Source organism: Nicotiana attenuata, unplaced genomic scaffold, assembly GCF_001879085.1.
Source record: "Nicotiana attenuata strain UT unplaced genomic scaffold, NIATTr2, whole genome shotgun sequence".
NCBI classification, from domain to species: Eukaryota; Viridiplantae; Streptophyta; class Magnoliopsida; order Solanales; family Solanaceae; genus Nicotiana; species Nicotiana attenuata.
Genome location: NW_017671495.1, coordinates 237,947 through 258,803, shown reverse-complemented (window position 1 = coordinate 258,803; position 20,857 = coordinate 237,947). Strand labels below are relative to the sequence as shown.

The 20,857-nt window shown below is 36.0% G+C and overlaps 1 long non-coding RNA gene across 1 annotated transcript; it reads right to left on the bottom strand.

Annotated features, from left to right (window-relative positions):
• Nucleotides 1-440: 440 nt before the first annotated feature.
• LOC109208625 lies at nucleotides 441-3,707 on the bottom strand. Its single transcript, XR_002065222.1, has 3 exons — nucleotides 3,144-3,707; nucleotides 2,886-2,978; nucleotides 441-642 (listed from the first exon to the last, which is right to left on the bottom strand). It is a non-coding gene; the product is annotated as an uncharacterized LOC109208625 (long non-coding RNA).
• Between the last annotated feature and the right edge of the window lie 17,150 nt (nucleotides 3,708-20,857).

Sequence of the window (20,857 nt, the reverse complement as noted above, 5' to 3'; positions counted from 1 at the left end):
CATTTAACATAAGATAATCTCACATTATGTGCAATGCACCTAGTCACAGTTATCAGTTCTAAAATGACTTCGAGGGTACGAAGGTCATATGGCAACATCCCAATTTCACTCTTCTTGCCCCGTTTCCTTCTTCAATTTCCTTTCTAGCACCGCTTGGTTTTTCATCCCCCTCTTTTCTTTCTGATTATCGCTCTTTTCTTTTCTCTCATTTCTCACGTCCCACAACTTCATTTTTTTTTCTTTCTTTTTCTCTTTTTTTTTGTTTTTTTAATGATGAATCGATCAAACCCTGTAGGTTTCCTACGTATCATGTCCCTCATGAATCAGATCAAGCGTAGTTCTGGAAATGTAATAGACTAAAAATAAAATCTTTTGGATTTTCATTTATAAATTTTGGTTTTCAAATATATCATAGGAAGTATGATAATGAGATACTCGACAAACTCAACTATACTGCGACAAACTCTGACACCAACTAAAAGAATCAGTACAACTGGACACGACTATAAAGTACAAGACAACATTAAAAAAACAGACTCAAAACATAAAAAAATCTCCGTAAGCAGCTCCTAAATGCAGTGATCCTGACTGGATGGTCCTGGGGCGTCTATCATGCTCAAGCTATGGTAGGTAGATCCACACCTGTATGAGAAAAATAAGACCAAATAGAGCCAAAGACTTAGAATACTATGTGAGACAATAACACTCCCTATTGGACACATGCAAGATATGATTGTGGCTATTTTCCTAAAATTAACCTACGTGGCTTATTAGCGCAAACTCATCAAAGGTGACCTCATAGACATGGAAATACCTCACTAAAGCTTATGTAAATTCAAACTCCCAATAATCATGGCCCAAAATTAATTTGAAAAAACGACCCATTTTGCAAGAATGGCCGATGTGGCCAGAAGTGGCTAAAGATGCAAACATAAAAAAGGACGAACCTTAAAGTAATATGACACCTGGTTGTGGACTCAATATTCTAAGACATGGGTCATTGAACCACTTTTGCGCAAATGACCCCATTTTTGCAAGAATGGACGATGTGGCCAAAAGTGGCTAGACATGCAAGATTTGGCTAAGACCCCGCGAAGCCAAAAACCTAAGACTCACTAGGAAGACCGGACCCTCTGTGGGCTGCCTACATATCATGCACTGAAAGACGAGAATCAGGTATGCGTAGTTCGGGAAGATTGGATACGGGCAAGAATTAAAAAAAACCACTGATTTGGAGAAAACATATTTTTGTCTTTTTTTTTTGAAAAATAATGGGAAAGTGCAAAATCTTTTTGGATTTTTCATTTTTTTTGTCTTTTTCTTACAAAAATATGAAAGAAAAACATAACTGGGCCCTACTTGCTTTATTTCACACTTCATCCTCTATTCTCTCTCATTTACCCTCAACCATCATTGGTCCGCCAAATGACCCTTTTTACATTTGAAGAATGGAACATGTAGCACATAAGATGCATCAGGATGGTCTTTTATTTTTGGGGCACCTGTCCTAGATGGACCCAACCCCTGTGTTTAGTCCCCAAAGTCAAATGCACATGATGCAAACAACGTTCCTACTATTCAGCATGAGGTTATGTCATTCTATTTTTAAACCTGGGGTTGTGTTCTAGACCTGGCTTACCCGAGCGGACAGCTCGACCCGAGGTGGGGGCAACGTACCGGGAGCACGAAAGTCTACCCGGCCTTGTTGCTTACCCAAGCCTCGTTCTATTTGGTATGACTTCTAACAAAAAAAGTGGGCCACGCGTACGTGTGCACCATATTTTTAGAAGACTCAGAAGGGAGGCATAAAAAGATATTTTAATACAGTTCAAATAATATCAAAGCGGTAAATAAACAACAATTAGCACATTAGATCCACAAAATACAGTAATATCAACAAACAATAAAGCCAAGTAAAAATCACATTAACAAGCTCGAATTCTTGAACCCTGAATCAGAGATTCTGGGTTCTTGTCCCCAGCAGAGTCGCCAGAGCTGTCACACCTCCTTTTTCCCGAAGGGAATATAAGGGAGTTTTTCCAATTAAAGTGACAATAATCGAAATGGGATTATTTATTTTATTCAGAGTCGCCACTTGGAATAATTTATGGTGTCCCAAGTCACCGATTTATTTTAAATCCCAAATCGAGGAAGTTTGACTCTATTTTACAGTCCGCGAAACACAGAAATCCAGGTAAGGAATTCTGTTAACCCGGGAGAAGGTGTTAGGCATTTCCGGGTTCCATGGTTTTAGCATGGTCTCTTTAATCATACCTAGCTTAGTTAAATTGTTTAATTACTCGTTTTGGAACCTATGTACATTTACCTGTTACCGCTTTTAATTGCTTGATTATTCATAATTATGTAGTTATCTTAAAGTGAGTCACGTGTACGTGTACTCATTTCGTTTGGCGCGTCAAAAATCATGTCATGCGTACGTGTCCAAAATTAATCACACTTTATTAATATTAAGAAAGTTTAGCCGAAGTTGCGCGAACGCATACCTCGATTTATTTTTAGAATCATAATTATGTCACGCGAACGTGTACACAATCACGATGATAGGTTAAACCGCACCTAAAGCATTTCCTACGAAGCTAAACCCATAAAGTTTATATCCTAAATCTGCCTTTAGATTATATAAATCTTTTGTATCAATTCAAAAGATTAATCTTTTGGGCTCAGCTCACACAGACGCAGTCATATTTCATTAAATTTCTTCATACCGTTGAAAAGAACAAAACTAAAGCAGATTAATGGCTATTTTTTTTAATTATTCTCTTTGCCTGAACAGTGTGATATGGGTGCTGGTACTTTGTATAGAATCTTCAAACTACAACAAAAATTAGCTAAAATCAACAACAGAAACTGAAATGGGTTCTCACATTCATTTGGCTTTATTTAAGCCTAAATCCCACACTCATCCAGTGTTCCAAAACAAGTTATACTTGTTCAAATCCAAAGGATTGAATCACGAACTGCAACAGAGAAAATAAAAAAAAACTAGAATATTAGCATCCAAACAACAGATCCAAATAAATCAGTATGCAACAAGAACATCATTTCAACTTAAAACATTCATAAATTGACAAAATTTGTCATGGAAACAAAAGCAGCAGAAATTAAGAAGAGGGAAACGGAACCTCTCATTAAATGACCAACCAGAGCCGACGTACAAGAAATCCGAACAGAAACTTTATCGGACCAAAGCTCGGACCTCGACGGAACCACCGCACGGATCTTCGGACTGGTTCTCCAACAGAATCTCGAACCTCAGTTTCCCGTTTCCTACTCTGTTTTTCTATTACTGTGCGTGTGTTTGAGGGTAATTTATAAATCCTAGATTTGACGACCCAGCTGGATTTGGTGTTCTATGGCATTTTTAGGTAGTATTGTTTGAACTAAGTTTATTTTGGAGTTTGGTGGCTATGAAGTTTTGGAGAGGAGTGACGACTATTGCAGCTCATTTTCCGGCGAGCTGGGTGGCGTCTAGCGGCAACTGTTGGTTTGGTGATTGAGAGGTGAAGGAGATGAGGGGTCGCTGGTTGGTTGTTCTAGTGAGGGGTGTGGGAGGTAGTGTAGGGTGAAGGAGATGAGGGCTTTGGCTGGTTCTTCTCCGGCGAGTTGCAGTGGTGAGGGAGGAGAGGTCTTGGAGATGAGTGTTGAAGAAGAAGATCCACGCCTGTTCAAGGGTGTCTCCCGTTGTCTTTTTTTTCCGCCTCAGGTCTGTAGGGTTATGGAAAAGTTAAAGATGGGGTAATGGGCTAAGGTTATTTGGGCTAAGGTTATTTGGGGCTAGGGGTAATTGGGTTGGTCCAAAATTGCTTAATAAAATTAAAAAATGAGACTAGTTTTGGGGTTGTTCAAACTCTTTTAGCTAAAATCCCAAATATTATTCTAAAAATTATAATGTATTTATAAAATATAAAAATCACTCTTAGTTAAGATAAAACTAAATACTAAAAGTGAAACTATTTTTGTTTATTTTTAATTTTATGAAAGGTAAATAAACTAAAAGTAACTAAATAAAATATCAATTAGCTAAATAAGAGAAAATATTTTTGTAATTTTTCATTTTGTGATAAAATAAAGTAAAAGGGTCAAAACTAGTTAAAATACGATATTAGACCTAAACTAAATATTTAAACTAAAATGTATAAAATCTCGGGGAAGGTCAAAAATTACATGTCTACACCTCTTAGAAGGTCTACACGAGAACATCATGTATCAACTAGATTAAATCTAATGGTACAAGATGATGCATCAAATGAGGTTGATCATAATGATGATGACCCTAGGACCTATGAAGAGGCTATACAAAGTTCTATTATGAGAAATGGCAAAAGGCCATGGAATCCTAAATGGAATCAATGAAGGAAAATAAAGTATGGACTTTAGTTGAATCTTCAAAGGATATAAAACCTATAGGTTGTAAATGGGTTTTTAAGAAAAAGATTGGAGCAGACGGAAATGTGGAGACCTACAAAGCCCGTCTTGTTGCCAAGGGATATCGTCAGAAAGAAGGAGTCGACTATGAAGAGACTTTCTCTCTCGTAGCAATGCTCAAATTAATTTGGATTTTTCTTGCTATAGCAGCATACTATGATAATGAAATATGGCAAATGGATATGAAAACAGCTTTCCTTAATGGTGAGCTAGAAGAGGATGTGTACATGACACAACCTGAAGGTTTCAAATCTTCTTCTGATCATAATAAAATTTACAAGCTACAAAGATCCATTTGTGGACTAAAGCAAACTTCTCAAAGTTAGAATATTCTCTTTAACAAGACAATTGAAAAGTACAATTTTGTTAGATGCAAAGAAGAACCTTGTGTGTACAAAAAGGTTAGTGGGAGCACAACTATATTCGTAGTATTGTATGTTGATGATATATTGCTCATAGGGAATGACATACCGGCATTGCAAAGTACCAAGATTTGGCTATCTGAACAGTTTTCCATGAAAGACTTGGGAGAAGCAGCTTATATATTAGGAATAAAGATCTATAGAGATAGATCGAGGAAACTGCTTGGACTTTTCCAGTCTTTGTACATTGATACCATTTTGAAAAGGTATAACATGGATAATTCCAAAAGAGGCTATCTACAGATAGGCACTGGAATTACTCTCAGTAGGGAAGATTGTCCTAAAACACCTGAAGAGAGAGAACGCATGAGTAGGTTCCCATACGCTAGTGCAGTGGGCGCTATCATGTATACCATGACATGTACACGTCCTGATGTGGCTTATGCACTTAGAGTGACTAGCTGATATCAGGCAAACCCCGGTGAGGAACATTAGAAGGTGGTGCAGACCATTCTTAATTACTTAAGAAGGACGAAAGACCAATTCCTCATCTATGGAGATTTTGAGTTGGAAAAGTTCCAAACAAGCTACAGTAGCTGATTCAGTGACTTAAGCAGAGTATATAGCAACTAGTGAAGTTGCTAAGGAAGCTGTATGGATGAAAAAGTTCCTAACTGAACTTGGTGTGGTTCCTTTAATAAAAGGTGCAATTCCATTGTTGTATGACAGCACTGGAGCCATTGCTCAAGCAAAAGAACCAAGATCACACCAAAAATCCAAACACATTCTGCGAAGGTATCACTTGATAAGAGAGATCATTGAACGTGGAGACGTCGAGATTCAAAAGGTTGATGAAAAGGAAAATGCTGTAGACCCATTCATTAAAGCTCTTGGCGCAAAGGAGTTTGACAAGCACAAGTGGAAATTGAGAATGAAGTACAAGAGCGATTGGCTCTAGTGCAAGTGGGAGATTGTTAGGGATATAAATATGCCCTAGATCCAGTCTCACATTTGATGATTTGAACGTATTTTTGTGAAGTATTTGATATAAAAATATATATGGCATTTGATATTCTTTTATCGTTGTTATTAGTTGCTTGATTAATATAATAAGGTCCTTGATTAAATTTTGAGAGTTGACATTGTGATGGAGATCATGATAATGAGAGTGAAGTTTCTTATAGTTTAATCTAAATTTGTTCTTAATCGTAGGAATATTAATTTGGACATTAGTAATTCGGTTATATTGATATTTATGTGATCGTCTTTATGGGATAAAGATTAGTTGATCTCATTAACTAAATCACATAGATAGATGATGCATATAGAGATATGATCATTGAACCAACTCTTGGATAATTCCTAATGGTTAGAATTACCATAAACTATCAATAGGATATTCTCTTGAAGAATGTGATGTAAAAATTTCCTTTGACCTAAGATCGTCATAGTAATTGACAAGTTATTTATTGTGCTTTGATATTAGACACCTATGGGGCGACAGTTGAAAGGATATTGGGTACGATTAAATACTTGTAGAATTAGTGATTGATCAAGATGGAATCTGTTAACTCTTGGTAATGAGTTTAAACTCCATGTTGTCATGCATTATAAACGACCAAACTAAGACCTTGGCCAGGGCAATTGAATGAAACAAGAAAAGAGTTTCTTAGGTCATTCAATGGTCAATTATATTTGACATGAACACATAGTTGGTCGCCTATTAGGATTTGACAGTTGAACCATATCCTAGGGTGACCCAGAGCTATAAAGATTAGTTGATCTCATTAACTAAATCACATAGATAGATGATGCATATAGAGATATGATCATTGAACCGACTCATTGGATAATTCCTAATGGTTAGAATTATCATAAACTGTCAATAGGATATTCTCTTGAAGAATGTGATGTAAAAATTTCCTTTGACCTGAGATCGTCATAGTAATTGACAAGTTATTTATTGTGCTTTGATATTAGAAACCTATGGCCCTAGGGCGACAGTTGAAAGGATATTGGGTACGATTAAATACTTGTAGAATTAGTGATTGATCAAGATAGAATCTGTCAACTCTTGGTAATGGGTTTAAACTCCATGTTGTCATGCATTATACACGACCAAACTAAGACCTTGGCCAGGGCAATTGAATGAAAGAAGAAAAGAGTTTCTTAGGTCATTCAATGGTCGATTATATTTGACATGAACACATAGTTGGTCGCCTATTAGGATTTGACAGTTGAACCATATCCTAGGGTGACCCAGAGCTATAAGGACAGAAGAAATTACTACATTATTCTTCTACTGGTTCTTAAGAGTAAATTGTATACTTCATTCTATCCGTTCGTTAAGGAGTGTTGCTAGAGGATTAATTATTTTATTGTTTGGTAATTAAATTAAAAAAATTAATTAGTCAAACAAATTTAGTTATTAGTCCAAATGAAATATTATTATATTCTTTTCTAGCACTGAGGATATAATTAATATTGTGAAAAAATTGAAGTTTTCTATTTTGAATAGAAAATTAATTATATCTCTTGGTTTTATATATATATATATATATATATATATATTAACACTTATTTTTATATAAAATATGTTATATAAAATATTCATAAAGACTTGTCTTTAAAATTGGATTAACTGAAAGTCCATAAGGACATTACGTTAAAGTCCATAATTGGACGAGTCGGCTATTTAAACCCATTAAGAATGGGATTTTTTTTGTTTGTAATTAAATAGTAATAAGACTTTTATAATCCAATTTGGTATTGGATTTTATGGAAAGTCCATAAAGTTCGGCAGTAACGAAATCTCCATAAGAAATTTCATGAAGTTTATTTTGGAATAAACTTTTACCCTAAGTAAATCATTACCTCAACCAAATAGGAAAAGGGTTTATCGGTGATACTATATAAAATAGGAAAAGGATTTATAGGTGATACTATATAAAGGGTGATGGAGAAAATACAATTACAAGAAACTAATTTGAGTTGATATTTTTGAGAAAATTTCAGCACAAGTTTTTCGTTCAATTTGTTAGCGGGTTGTTATCAATCTGTATTGCTGTAAATAAATAAAACAGTAATCTTTCTGAAAAATAGAAACATAAAGTTAGTAGAAACAAATTCTGAAAACAGTATTCGAACTTCAAAAATAATTTTTGAAACGTTGTAGGAACAAATCGAGCCCACTGAATACACAGTGTGTCCTTAAGGAAATTATTCCCCTCAAGTACCCGAGGGTTTGGAATATATCCTCCCAGGATAGAACGATTTAACTCACCGGAGTATTGGTACCAAAAACGCCGATGAACAGCGAACCACTCGATGGCAGCAAAACACACTGGAATTTTAGTGCAAAAGAAGAAGAAGAAGATAATCAGAAAATTTCGTAAGTAAATATTCTGGGATTTGAAGGAATATTTATAGCCAACTTGGTGCTGTTTCTGAAGAGGTTTGCAACCTTTCAGAACAGCCATAGCTGTTAGAACAGGTGTGACACTGTTTCAGAACAGCCATGGCTGTTCAAAATATTGCGGGAAATATAAAGCGGATTTAAAATAATCCGGGAAAGAAAAACGGGCCGGACCGGACTGGGTCGCGGGTTATTTCGGATTGAATTTTCTTTAATTAATTTAATTAATTAATTAAATATTTTAAAAAATTTTTGTCCAAAAAGATTAATCAATCAATCTTTGACAAATCCAAATCCGAATCCGAATCCGAATCCGAATCCGAAGCCGAAGCCGAAGCCGAAGCCGAAGCCGAGCCGAGCGAGCGACGATGGCGACGGCACGAGGCTTGCCTTCTTCTTAGCTCTTTAAGAGCTAAAAGATGAGCTTCTCTTTATATACACAAAGATTTTCTTTCCTTCTACCAATGAGGGACAAAGTGCATAAGTGAAATGAACTCATTCAAAATTTCACTTCCCTCCATTTCTTTTCCCACCATTTTCCACTCACACTTCTTTTGTTATTAAACAACAAAATCCAACAATCCCCCCCATGAATGGGGAATGGCTATAAACTTAAAGGAATGCACGGACGTGTGTGTGTTTTACAAGCAAGAATTGATTGCATCTGGATAAGTAGGTTTCCCTTTGAACTTTCCGTAGTGAACTTATATCGGATATACTCGGTCAATCGGTAGATTTGATATCTTTGAACCGTTGAGCTTTGTTGTATACCTAGACAACATAAGTCACACAATCAATCCTTAACCATCTATGGTTCTCACGGTTGTGTTCGTTTCAGCCATGAACACCGCCTGGTTTCATGAGTGCTTAGAGAATGGGCCTTTACTTTCATTCTCCTTGAAGCGGCTTACACTTCACACTCACATAAGTGATTCCTAAACGTGTAATCCTAAAGACACACTATCTGGTCATATCCTGCCAGACTTAGCAAATCATTAAAAAGCTTTAAGCTTTATTGACTCATGAAAAAAAACCTTAATGCTTTACCTAATTTTGGACATTGTCTTCATCACGAGAATGGGTTGAGTTAGTTGACAATGTTGAACCGTCATTCATAACTTTATTTGATCTCTTTGAACCTAGCTCTTGGGATCTCCAGTCTGCTAGGTAGAGTTACCGCCATGATGACTTGTCCTAGGCCTTTAACCCCATTCCCTTTGATGATCTTTCAACTGCCTCTCTAGATAGGCCTTTTGTAAGTGGATCCGACACGTTATCTCTTGACTTTACATAGTCACTTGTGATAACACCACTAGAGAGTAGTTGTCTAACGGTATTGTGTCTCTGTCGGATATGACGATATTTTTTGTTATACATAACGCTCCCTGCCCTACCTATTGCCGCTTGACTATCACAATGTATACATATAGGTGCCAAAGGTTTGGGACAAAATGGAATATCTTCCAAGAAATTCCAGAGCCATTCAGCTTCCTCACCGGCCTTATCTAAAGCTATGAATTCAGATTCCATTGTAGAACGAGCGATGCACGTTTGTTTGGATGATTTCCAAGACACTGCTCCACCCCCAATTGTGAAAACATATCCACTCGTGGATTTAACTTCAGATGATCCGGTGATCCAATTTGCATCACTATATCCCTCGATCACGGAAGGATATTTGTTATAATGCAAACCATAATTTTGGGTATGTTTCAGATATCCCAAAACTTGTTTCATTGCCATCCAATGTATTTGATTGGGATTACTTGTAAACCGACTCAGTTTGCTAATAGCACATGCTATATCTGGTCGCGTACAATTCATGATATACATCAAACTTCCCAATACTCTTGCATAGTCCAGTTGTGAGTCACTTTCACCTTTATTCTTTTGAAGTGCATAACTCACGTCAATTGGAGTCTTTGCAATTTTGAAATCCAAATACTTGAACTTGTCAAGTACCTTTTCAATGTAGTGAGACTGTGATAATGCTAGACCTTGTGGAGTCTTGCGAATTCTGATTCCTAAGATCACATCAGCAACTCCTAAGTCTTTCATGTCGAATTTGCTAGCCAACATGCGCTTTGTAGCATTTATATCTACCATACTTTTGCTTATTATCAACATGTCATCAACATATAAACAAACAATGACTTCATGACCTGGAGTATTTTTAATGTAAACACATTTTTCACACTCGTTGATTTTAAATCCATTTGCCAACATTGTTTGGTCAAATTTTGCATGCCATTGTTTGGGTGCTTGTTTAAGTCCATAAAGCGACTTAACAAGTTTGCACACTTTTTTTCTTTACCAGGAACCACAAAACCCTCAGGTTGTTCCATGTAAATTTCTTCCTCCAATTCTCCATTTAGGAAAGTTGTTTTAACATCCATTTGATGGATTTCAAGATCATACACAGCCGCTAGTGCCACTAACACCCTAATAGATGTTATCCTCGTTACTGGCGAGTAAGTGTCAAAGTAATCAAGGCCTTCCTTTTGTCTATAACCTTTGACAACAAGTCTTGCCTTATATTTGTCAATAGTGCCATCAGCTTTTAATTTTCCGTTTAAAGATCCATTTCGAACCTAAAGGCTTATTTCCTGGAGGAAGATCAACCAATTCCCATGTATGATTATCCAAAATTGATTGAATCTCACTATTGACTGCCTCTTTCCAAAATGCTGAATCAGAAGACGACATAGCTGCTTTAAAAGTTTGAGGCTCATTTTCAAGCAATAATGTCACAAAATCTGGTCCAAAGGAAGTAGATGTTCTTTGATGTTTGCTACGCCTTGGATCTTCTATACTTGGAGTATTTTCCTTTGGTTCTTCCAGAGGTCGTTTAGGTTTTTCACTTAACGACTCGCTTTCAGTTTTATACGGATAGATGCTTTCAAAGAATTCAGCATTATCTGATTCCATTACCGTATTAACATGAATCTCGGGATTATCAGATTTATGAACCAAAAATCGACATGCTTTACTATTTGTAGCATATCCAATGAAAACGCAATCTACTGTTTTTGGTCCAATTTTAACCCTTTTAGGTAAAGGAACTTGTACCTTTGCTAGACACCCCCACACTTTGAAATATTTCAAGTTGGGTTTTCTTCCTTTCCATTTTTCATATGGAATAGATTGCGTTTTGCTGTGGGGGTACTCTGTTGAGTATTCGGTTAGCTGTAAGGATAGCTTCCCCCCACAAACTCTGCGGTAATCCGGAACTTATTAATAAAGAACTCATCATTTCTTTTAATGTCCGATTTTTCCTTTCCGCAATTCCGTTGGATTGAGGTGTGTAAGGTGCAGTAGTTTGATGGATAATTCCATATTTCGAACATATTTCTGCAAACGGAGATTCATATTCTCCACCTCTATCACTTCTAATCATTTTGATCTTTTTATTCAATTGATTTTCTACCTCATTCTTGTATTGCTTAAATGCTTCAATTGCTTCATCCTTACTATTAAGCAAATAAATATAGCAATATCTAGTGCAATCGTCAATAAAAGTAATAAAATATTTTTTTCCACCTCTAGATGGTGTCGACTTCATATCGCAAATGTCAGTATGAATTAAGTCTAAAGGATTTGAATTCCTTTCAATAGACTTATAAGGATGTTTTACAAACTTGGATTCAACACATATTTGACATTTCGATTTATTACACTCGAATTTAGGCAATACTTCTAAATAATTAACTTCCGCAAGGTTTTATAATTGACATGTCCTAAACGAATATGCCATAAATCATTTGACTCCAATAAATAAGAAGAAGCTGAAATTTTATTCATACTGTCAACAACCATTACATTGAGCTTGAAAAGGCCCTCCGTGAGGTAGCCTTTTCCAACATACATTTCGTTCTTGCTTACAACAACTTTATCAGAAATAAATACACATTTGAATCCATTCTTTACAAGTAAAGAAGTAGAAACTAAATTCTTCCTAATAGTAGGAACATGAAGAACGTTGTTGAGCGTTAACACCTTGCCGGAAGTCATCTTCAGGAGTATATTCCCATAACCTTCAATCTTGGTTGTTGCATTATTTCCCATGGAAATTTCTTCTTCGGGACCAGCAGTAGAGTAAGTCGCAAATGCTTCTTTGACAGCACAAACATGTCGAGTGGCTCCAGAGTCAATCCACCACTCCTTCGGATTTCCAACTAGGTTGCATTCCGAAAGCATTGCGCAAAGATCATCAATGTCATTATTCTTCTCCACTATGTTGGCTTGTCCTTTCTTATTATCCTTTTTCGGGAGACGACAATCAGGGCTTTTGTGACCAACTTTTCCACAATTGTAGCATCTGCCCTTGGATTTCTTTTTGTTCTGCTCCATAGTTTGTCCAGAAGACCTCTTCCTCTTCTTACTTTTTGGAGCAGTCTCCTCAACGATATTAGCTCCCATGATCGTTGAATTTCCACGAGACTTCTTCTCGACTGTTTTGTTGTCTTCCTCGATCTTTAGACGTATCACAAGATCTTCCAACTTCATTTCTTTGCGCTTGTGCTTAAGATAGTTCTTGAAATCTCTCCACGAAGGAGGCAATTTTTCAATTATAGCAGCCACTTGAAATGCTTCATTCACGACCATACTTTCAGCAATAAGGTCGTGAAAAACAAGTTGAAGCTCCTGAACTTGGGTTCCCACAGTTTTGCTGTCTATCATTTTATAGTCTAGAAACTTGGTAACCACGAACTTCTTCAAGCATGCATCTTCTGTCTTGTACTTCTTCTCAAGTGCGTCCCATAATTCTTTCGAAGTATTCATTGCACTGTACACATTGTACAAGTCATCTTCTAAAGCACTTAAAATATAGCCTTTGCAAAGAAAATCTGCCTGCTTCCACGCCTCAACAACCATGAACTTTTCATTGTCCGGCATGTCCGCAGCAGGCACTGGAGGCTCTTCACTAGTGAATTTCTGCATACCAAGTGTGGTAAGCCAGAAGAACACCCTTTGCTGCCATCCTTTAAAGTTGGTTTTGGAAAATTTCCCCGGTTTCTCAGCCGGAGGAACAACAGTGCGGCTTGACGAGGCTATCGTCGTTGCACCAACAGTCGTAGAAGAATTTCCATTTTCATTTGCCATTTCTTACTGTCAACAACAGAAGAAATCAATTAACAGTAGATAATACTGTAATCAATAAACAATGTGTAATAAAAACAACTAAGGTTTTTATATACTGTTCTTCAAATCGTTTTTCTGAATTTCAATATCCTGATGAAGTTTTTATATCTTCAAATCAGAATAGTAAAATTCAGACAGAATACAGAATATAATAAATATAATTTCCTTAAGATTGTTATCAATCTGTATTGCTGTAAATAAATAAAACAGTAATCTTTCTGAAAAACAGAAATAGAAAGTTAGTAGAAACAAATTCTGAAAACAGTATTCGAACTTCAAAAATAATTTTTGAAACGTTGTAGGAACAAATCGAGCCCACTGAATACACAGTGTATCCTTAAGGAAATTATTCCCCTCAAGTACCCGAGGTTTTGGAATATATCCTCCCAGGATAGAACGATTTAACTCACCGGAGTATTGGTACCAAAAACGCCGATGAACAGCGAACCACTCGGTGGCAGCAAAACACACTGGAATTTTAGTGCAGAAGAAGAAGAAGATAATCAGAAAATTTCGTAAGTAAATATTCTGGGATTTGAAGGAATATTTATAGCCAACTTGGTGCTGTTTCTGAAGAGGTTTGTAATCTTTTAGAACAGCCATAGCTGTTGGAACAGGTGTGACACTGTTTCAGAACAGCCATGGCTGTTCAAAATATTGCGAGAAATATAAAGCGGATTTAAAATAATCCGGGAAAGAAAACGGGCCGGACCGGACCGGACCGGTCGCGGGTTATTTCGGATTGAATTTTCTTTAATTAATTTAATTAATTAATTAAATATTTGAAAAGAAGTTTGTCCAAAAAGATTAATCAATCAATCTTTGACGAAGCCGAAGCCGACGCTTGCCGAAGCCGAGCCGAGCGAGCGACGACGACGACGGCGCGAGGCTTGCCTTCTTCTTAGCTATTTAAGAGCTAAAAGATGAGCTTCTATTTATATACACAAAGATTTTCTTTCCTTCTACCAATGAGGGACAAAGTGCATAAGTGAAATGAACTCATTCAAAATTTCACTTCCCTCCATTTCTTTTCCCACCATTTTCCATTCACACTTCTTTTGTTATTAAACAACAAAATCCAACACGGGTTTCATTGATCAAAGAGTTGATAGAAAGGATCGGTCTCGATGTGGATACTCATAGAGTCTTTGCACTATCGAAGAAATTTTGAAACGAGACTCTCTTCACCAGGTATGTCTTAGATCTGATCTTTGACATGTAAATAAATTTTAAACATGAAAAGATCTGCCTAGAATTGTTTTTATCTGCCGCTACGTGTTACAAACACCTATATGCAATCCTTCACATATTACTCCTGTGAAATCTTTGTAAGATCGGCAAATAAAGCACTTGACATCTTTGTAAGATCGTTCCTTTTTATTCATATTGTAAGTGATTAAGGAAATTATTTCCTCTTTTTGTTTCGTAATACGACAAATATTTTGGATCAAAATTTTTAAAGCTAAAATGACATAGAAATAACTGGAGGAGTATTTTCCTAATGCAACCTTCCCCCCATCCCCCCACTACAGACACACCAACTAAACCAAAACTCAATTTAGTGGTCAAACATGCTCTTTTTGGGACAAAGAAAAGGATGTTCACTGGTTACAACCCAATTAATACTTTACCAACTCCTTCCAGGTTTCTCTCACATTAATTCCTTCTAACTACCAATTGCATCAAAGTCTACATGCTAGAGGCTTCTTTCCCTCTCAGATCCAATTTTTTTAGTCAAATTTAAGGAAATAGGCTAGTACTATTATGTTCTGCAATTAAACACTACTCCCTCTGGTTCACGATTTTATGGCCTTTTTTTGTGGTTCAAAATATCTAATTTTTCCGGATAATGAATTAATTATTTTTTTCCTACGTTGTTCTTGGAGTACTAGTGTTGGAGTATGTGTTAGGAGTGTTTATGTGAAGAGATAGTAAAGATTAATATAGTGAATTTCATTGCCAATAAATGTTAAAAAATGGATTTCTTAATTTGTATAAAAACAACCAGAAAATCACATATTGTAAACAGGAGGGAGTAGCATTCTTATATACATGGAATAGCTACATGATTAGAAGTGGTCACAAGAAGAGGGATAAAATAAAGTAATAAGAGGGACACACAGATCAATTAATTGTATTGGTCTATTCTTGAATTTGGAACAAAAATTGAGTAATGGTTCCAAACACGGGACAAAGAATACTCCCTCCGTTCATTTTTACTTGGCATGTTTTGACTTTTTACGCCCTTAAGAAATAATAAATGAAGCGCATAATTTACCATGAAACCTGGCATGTTTTGACTTTTCACGGCCCTTAAGAAATAATAAATGAAATGCATAATTTACCATGAAACTGATATTAACTGATGCATATTTTATTGAATTTGAGAAAATGATTTGAAATGAGTAATAAATCACTACAACAAAAACGGTGTTTAGCGGCAATTAAAAACGGTTTTAGCGGCAATTACAATAGCCGCTATAGCTTTTACCGGCATTGGTGTTTAGTCGCTGATGTTGGGGTCGCTAAAGCCTTTAGCGGCTATTGTCACAAAAGCTGGTAAAAGGTATGGTTTATTGCCGCTAAAGATTATCATCTTTAACGGCAATTATTTGCGGCAATTATAATGGCTACTAAATCTAATCCATAACGGCTAATTATAATGCTTTAGCAACCATTTTTTATAGCTACTAAATTCAAAATAATTGCCGCTAAAAGTTCACATCATTAACAGCAATTATTATGGCTACTAAATCGAATAATTATACTCCTTTAGCATCCATTTTTATAGCCGCTAAATTCAAAATAATTGCCGCTAAATGTTCACATCTTTAACGGCAATTATTTTGTGGCAATTAAAATGGCCATAGTATCGCTTCTGAAAACATATTAGTTTACCATTTTAGTGGCTAATATGATTAACTAAATTGCCGCTAAAAGTCAATATTTTTAACGGCAATTGTTTTACAGCAATTATAACAACTGCAATATCCCTTGTAAAACATCTTAATTTGCCCATTTAACGTCCATTTATATAGCTGGTATATCCAACTAAATTATCGCTAAAAGTCACAAGTGCTAATAGCAATATTGTAGCCACCATTAATAATAGTTACTACATTTATCCAAAATATGACCCAAATAAGAAAATAAATTAATATTAATTTTAAAAAAAAATATATCTTATTAAATCTTAACAAATTAAAGGAAGCACCAATCAAAAATATTGATGTCACAATAACTAAACTTACATTGTTTGAACTAAATAGCTAATGTTATTATATAACTAATCCAAACGAATGATAGTCTTCAAACGATTTTCGCAACTTTTCATCATTATGAAATCTTCCACCAGCTGAATTATCGAGCATCAAACTGTATGACCTGAAATAATAAAATAATTGTATCAGAAGATAAAATACAATGCGGAAAAACATCTTCAAAATTCCATCACTGTCACGATTCATAAATAGAAAAAACATTGCTATTAACAGAATAACAACCATCATGGAACTGGGCAGTGATAGCAACAAACAAGCACACTGGGACATTGCGCTGGACAGGATACTACTGGGCAGTACTATGACATAACATTGGCTACTATGGTGTAGACAACTGAGTGGTAGTAGGTGGCTGGAGTGGTTCTTTTAACATAAGTGCAAGTTTTGTCACTTCAATTCTTTGGCATACAGTTAAGTGATGCGATGGATTATGGTGAGCAAAATCCTGTTGAGAAGTTTCAAGGTGACTTAAGACAGGTTTTTAATGAAAAAAGAGGTTTGGCTAATGCTGATAGAAGAGCTGATCAAGATCAACAAAGTAACACGAGCAGGTGAACTGGGGTACTTGGTCGACCTACTGCTGCTGCTGCTGAACTGTTGGAAAAACCAGCAGGTTTTCATGTCTCAGCTGGGAATACTAAGGGTCAAGAACTCGAAGGTAGTGATGCTATGGATGATGCAGCTGCTATAGGGGTTAGGACAGTGCATGAACAAGATAAAACACTCTCAAAAGAGTGCAATGGTTCAGCCCAATGCTGGATTTAATATAGGACACAATCAGGTAAATACATCAAAGGAAAGTGAGGTTGACAGAAGCTAAGGCAATGTTTAGGGTAGAAGCTGCTACAGGTTTTAAGAAGCTGCAATAGGTTTTAAGGCAATGTTTACAGAAGCTAAGAACTCTCAAAAAATTGCAGTTGAGCAAAATAATTCACTTGATGTGTGGTGAGGTTGACAGAGGTTAGTACTGCTACTGTTGGGCAATTTTCAAATGACCAAAACCAGGCGTCTAAGGGTGCCAAAACAACTGCAGTTACTGCTGAAGCTGGTGCACAAACAGCTGTTACTGCTGATGCTGGTGCACAAATAGTTGATACTGCTGATGCTGGTCACAAAAGGAAGCATAAACTAGTTGACAGTTGCAGTTTGAGTCAGTTTGAGACAGACTTCAAGTACTCAGAAAATCAAGCTCAAATTTAAGTTCACAACAGACTTGAGACCAAAAATCTCAATCATTAAAGCGGTCCCATTTATAGTATAGGAATAGATATCGACTAGATGAATTTTTAGGTTCATTTGCAGTATTGGGGCGCAATATCTAAATACTCATGAAATTAACATAAAAGATCTCCCTTACTTTTCGATTTTGTAATGGTTTGGCAACTTGTCGAGTGAGAGGATGGCAAATTCTCACATATTATATTACTCAAGAAACAGAAATTTTTTCGCTCATGTTCTGTACCCTCAAGGAAATCTCAAAAACTTTTCTTAACAGCATTATAATCGAAAACTTTTAATGCCAGATAAATGAAATAGCATATATCTAATTCTAAAACTTCAAGTGTCGCATTATCAATGAAATACTCTAAATAACTTTATAAATATTGTACATACAACATTCAAAGCAACGGTAGAGACTTTTGTCCTCTCTTTTTACTCGGATGCAAGCCTATTAAACAATCATAAATGTTATGCTTTTGCTAGTTTACAAGCTTACCTAAGAGGATAGGCAACGGAACAGAATAACAACACAAGCACCTATGACAGAATAAAAGATCACACTACTAGTAATTTGTTGCAAGAAAAAGCAACCACTTTGTTGCTACTAGCTTCACCAATAATAACCAGTTTGTACTCCACTAATGGAGGTTGCAGGTATCTATGAAATTAGTCAGGATGCGCGTAAACTAGTTTGGACACCATGGTCATAAAAAAAACTTTAGACTAATGAGAGTTAAAAAAGAAGAAGTGGATTTTCATGAATTAGGGGAGAAAGAAGCTCAATGATATTGAATGTATTAGTTACCATCTTGTCTGAAATCAGGAAAGCACAAATGTATTATTTTTAACAAGGTTCTTAGTTTGTCTTGACCAAAGCAATCTCAAGGGATTCATGCTACCAAAACAAGTAGGAAAAAAAATACAAACAAAAAACGGAAGCAGATGGTTCTCAGGTGCATACTGAACCAGAAGCAGAGGGTTCTCAAGTGCATACTGAACCAGAAGCAGGGGAATCACAATTCGAATAAGGAACTCGAGCCAAACTTACGAATTCAACTCAATTAACTCAGACGATCGAGTAGAAGTTCAGTTTTTAAACTCATACATCAAAATCTGGAATAAATAACCTGGTGACAAGATGACATTGTTGCTTGTCTTCTTCCTCAGAACTGGAATCAGTAGAGTTTAGCTCACGCCATTTTACAGCAGCTATAGGGAACAAGTTGGTAGGAATATTTGGTGTTTCTATTAGAGGATTGCAATTCAAACACATTAAGGTTGGTTCTAGGATCATTAATTGTTTTTAATGCTTTCAGTGTGCAGGTCAACTCAAAATTTGCAGAAAAGACCAAATAGAACTTCAGCAGCAATAGACACTAGATTTCAGGTCAATCACATTCAATTCAAACAAGCAGAAACAAACAAGGATAAGTTCATCAACTCAAACAAGTCGCAGGGGAATCACAATTCGAATAAGGAATGTACGAGCTACCCTGTTTGTAATATATCGTAGCATTATACTCGGTAGAAAGTCATCTGTAGTGTGTGTTACTTTACAATTATTCGACAATAGCTGTATTGTTCAAATTTTCTTTCTTAGTTTGATTTCTCGATTAACTTTTCCAGTTTGGGACCCAACTAATCTTGTTTTGAAAATTATAATTTTTTAAATATTATAGTTTTAGGGGATTCCACGGTCAGGCATTGTTTCATTGGTCAATTACTTATCTAAACATATTTATTAGTTTACTAAGGTTCACTCTTTTTTTTCTTTCCTGCGTGTTTTCTTTTTAGTGTTAGGTGAGATAGCGGGAAACATTTGTTATTACAAATGGCAATGCTATCACTTTGATTTTACCTGAGTTTTGTTATTAAAAGCATCACATCTATGTGGATTCACCCATGACTATTCAGTTTTCTAGACGCAAATACTTTGTACCTACCTAATAGAACTAAAGTTGTCTGGCATACCAATCTGTTGTCTGATTGTAGGTTTTTAGATCTCAAGACTATAATGTTATTCTTTACTGTGTAAGACATGTATCTTTCCTTCCTTTCAATACTCAATTCTACTTTTAGTATTTATATAGATCAAAGGAACCATCGCCTTTGCATTTGATTGGCAGCTTTTTGATAAGTATAACAGAAAATATATAGAGGAATACATCTCGACTAATGGTAGATTCAATGAAAACATCAATATGCATCGACGACACTTAAAAATTATGAACAATGTCGAGAATAACAGAAAACATACAGAGGAATTCATATCTCGACTAGTGGTAGATTCAATGGAAACATCAATATGTATCAGCGACACTTATAAAATTTCTGAATAATTACAAGAATAGCAGAAAACAGAGGAAAAAATCATAAAACAGTCAAAGAACATAGGAGGAATAAACACAATCATCGCACGTCAATTTACAGCAATCGGATATCACAAAAGACTCGCATATGCAGAAAAAACTGTACTTTCACAAAGCTCAAATTGCAACAGTTGAAGGCACGAATCTGTACCTGGTAAGCAGATTGTTTTGTTAATAAACACAAGAAATTGAAATCTGAATTCTGCAACGATCTTGAAACCTACAGGAAAAGAGAAGTGGGAAACGGATAAAACAGAGAATACTAACAACGACGATAGAGCATAATCGAGCAGCACAACCCTAACTCCACTGTTAATCGCATCTGCTGGGTGAAAAAAACGAAAATACCTGGGGAAGAAGAGCAGTTATCTGGGGAAGAAACTGGCCGGAGACCTTCGATTCTGTTAATCTGGCCGGAGACCTGCGATTCTACGATTCTGTGATTCTTCGATTCTGGCTGGGGAAGAACAACAGTTATCCAGTTCAATGAAACGATAAAAACTCGCCCAGACCTATATGTAGACTCAGTAAATTGTATCCTGTTCAATGAAGGAAAATCGATATGTGAGATTCCTATCCTATTCGATGAAGGAAAATCGTATCCCGTTCAATGAAGGAATA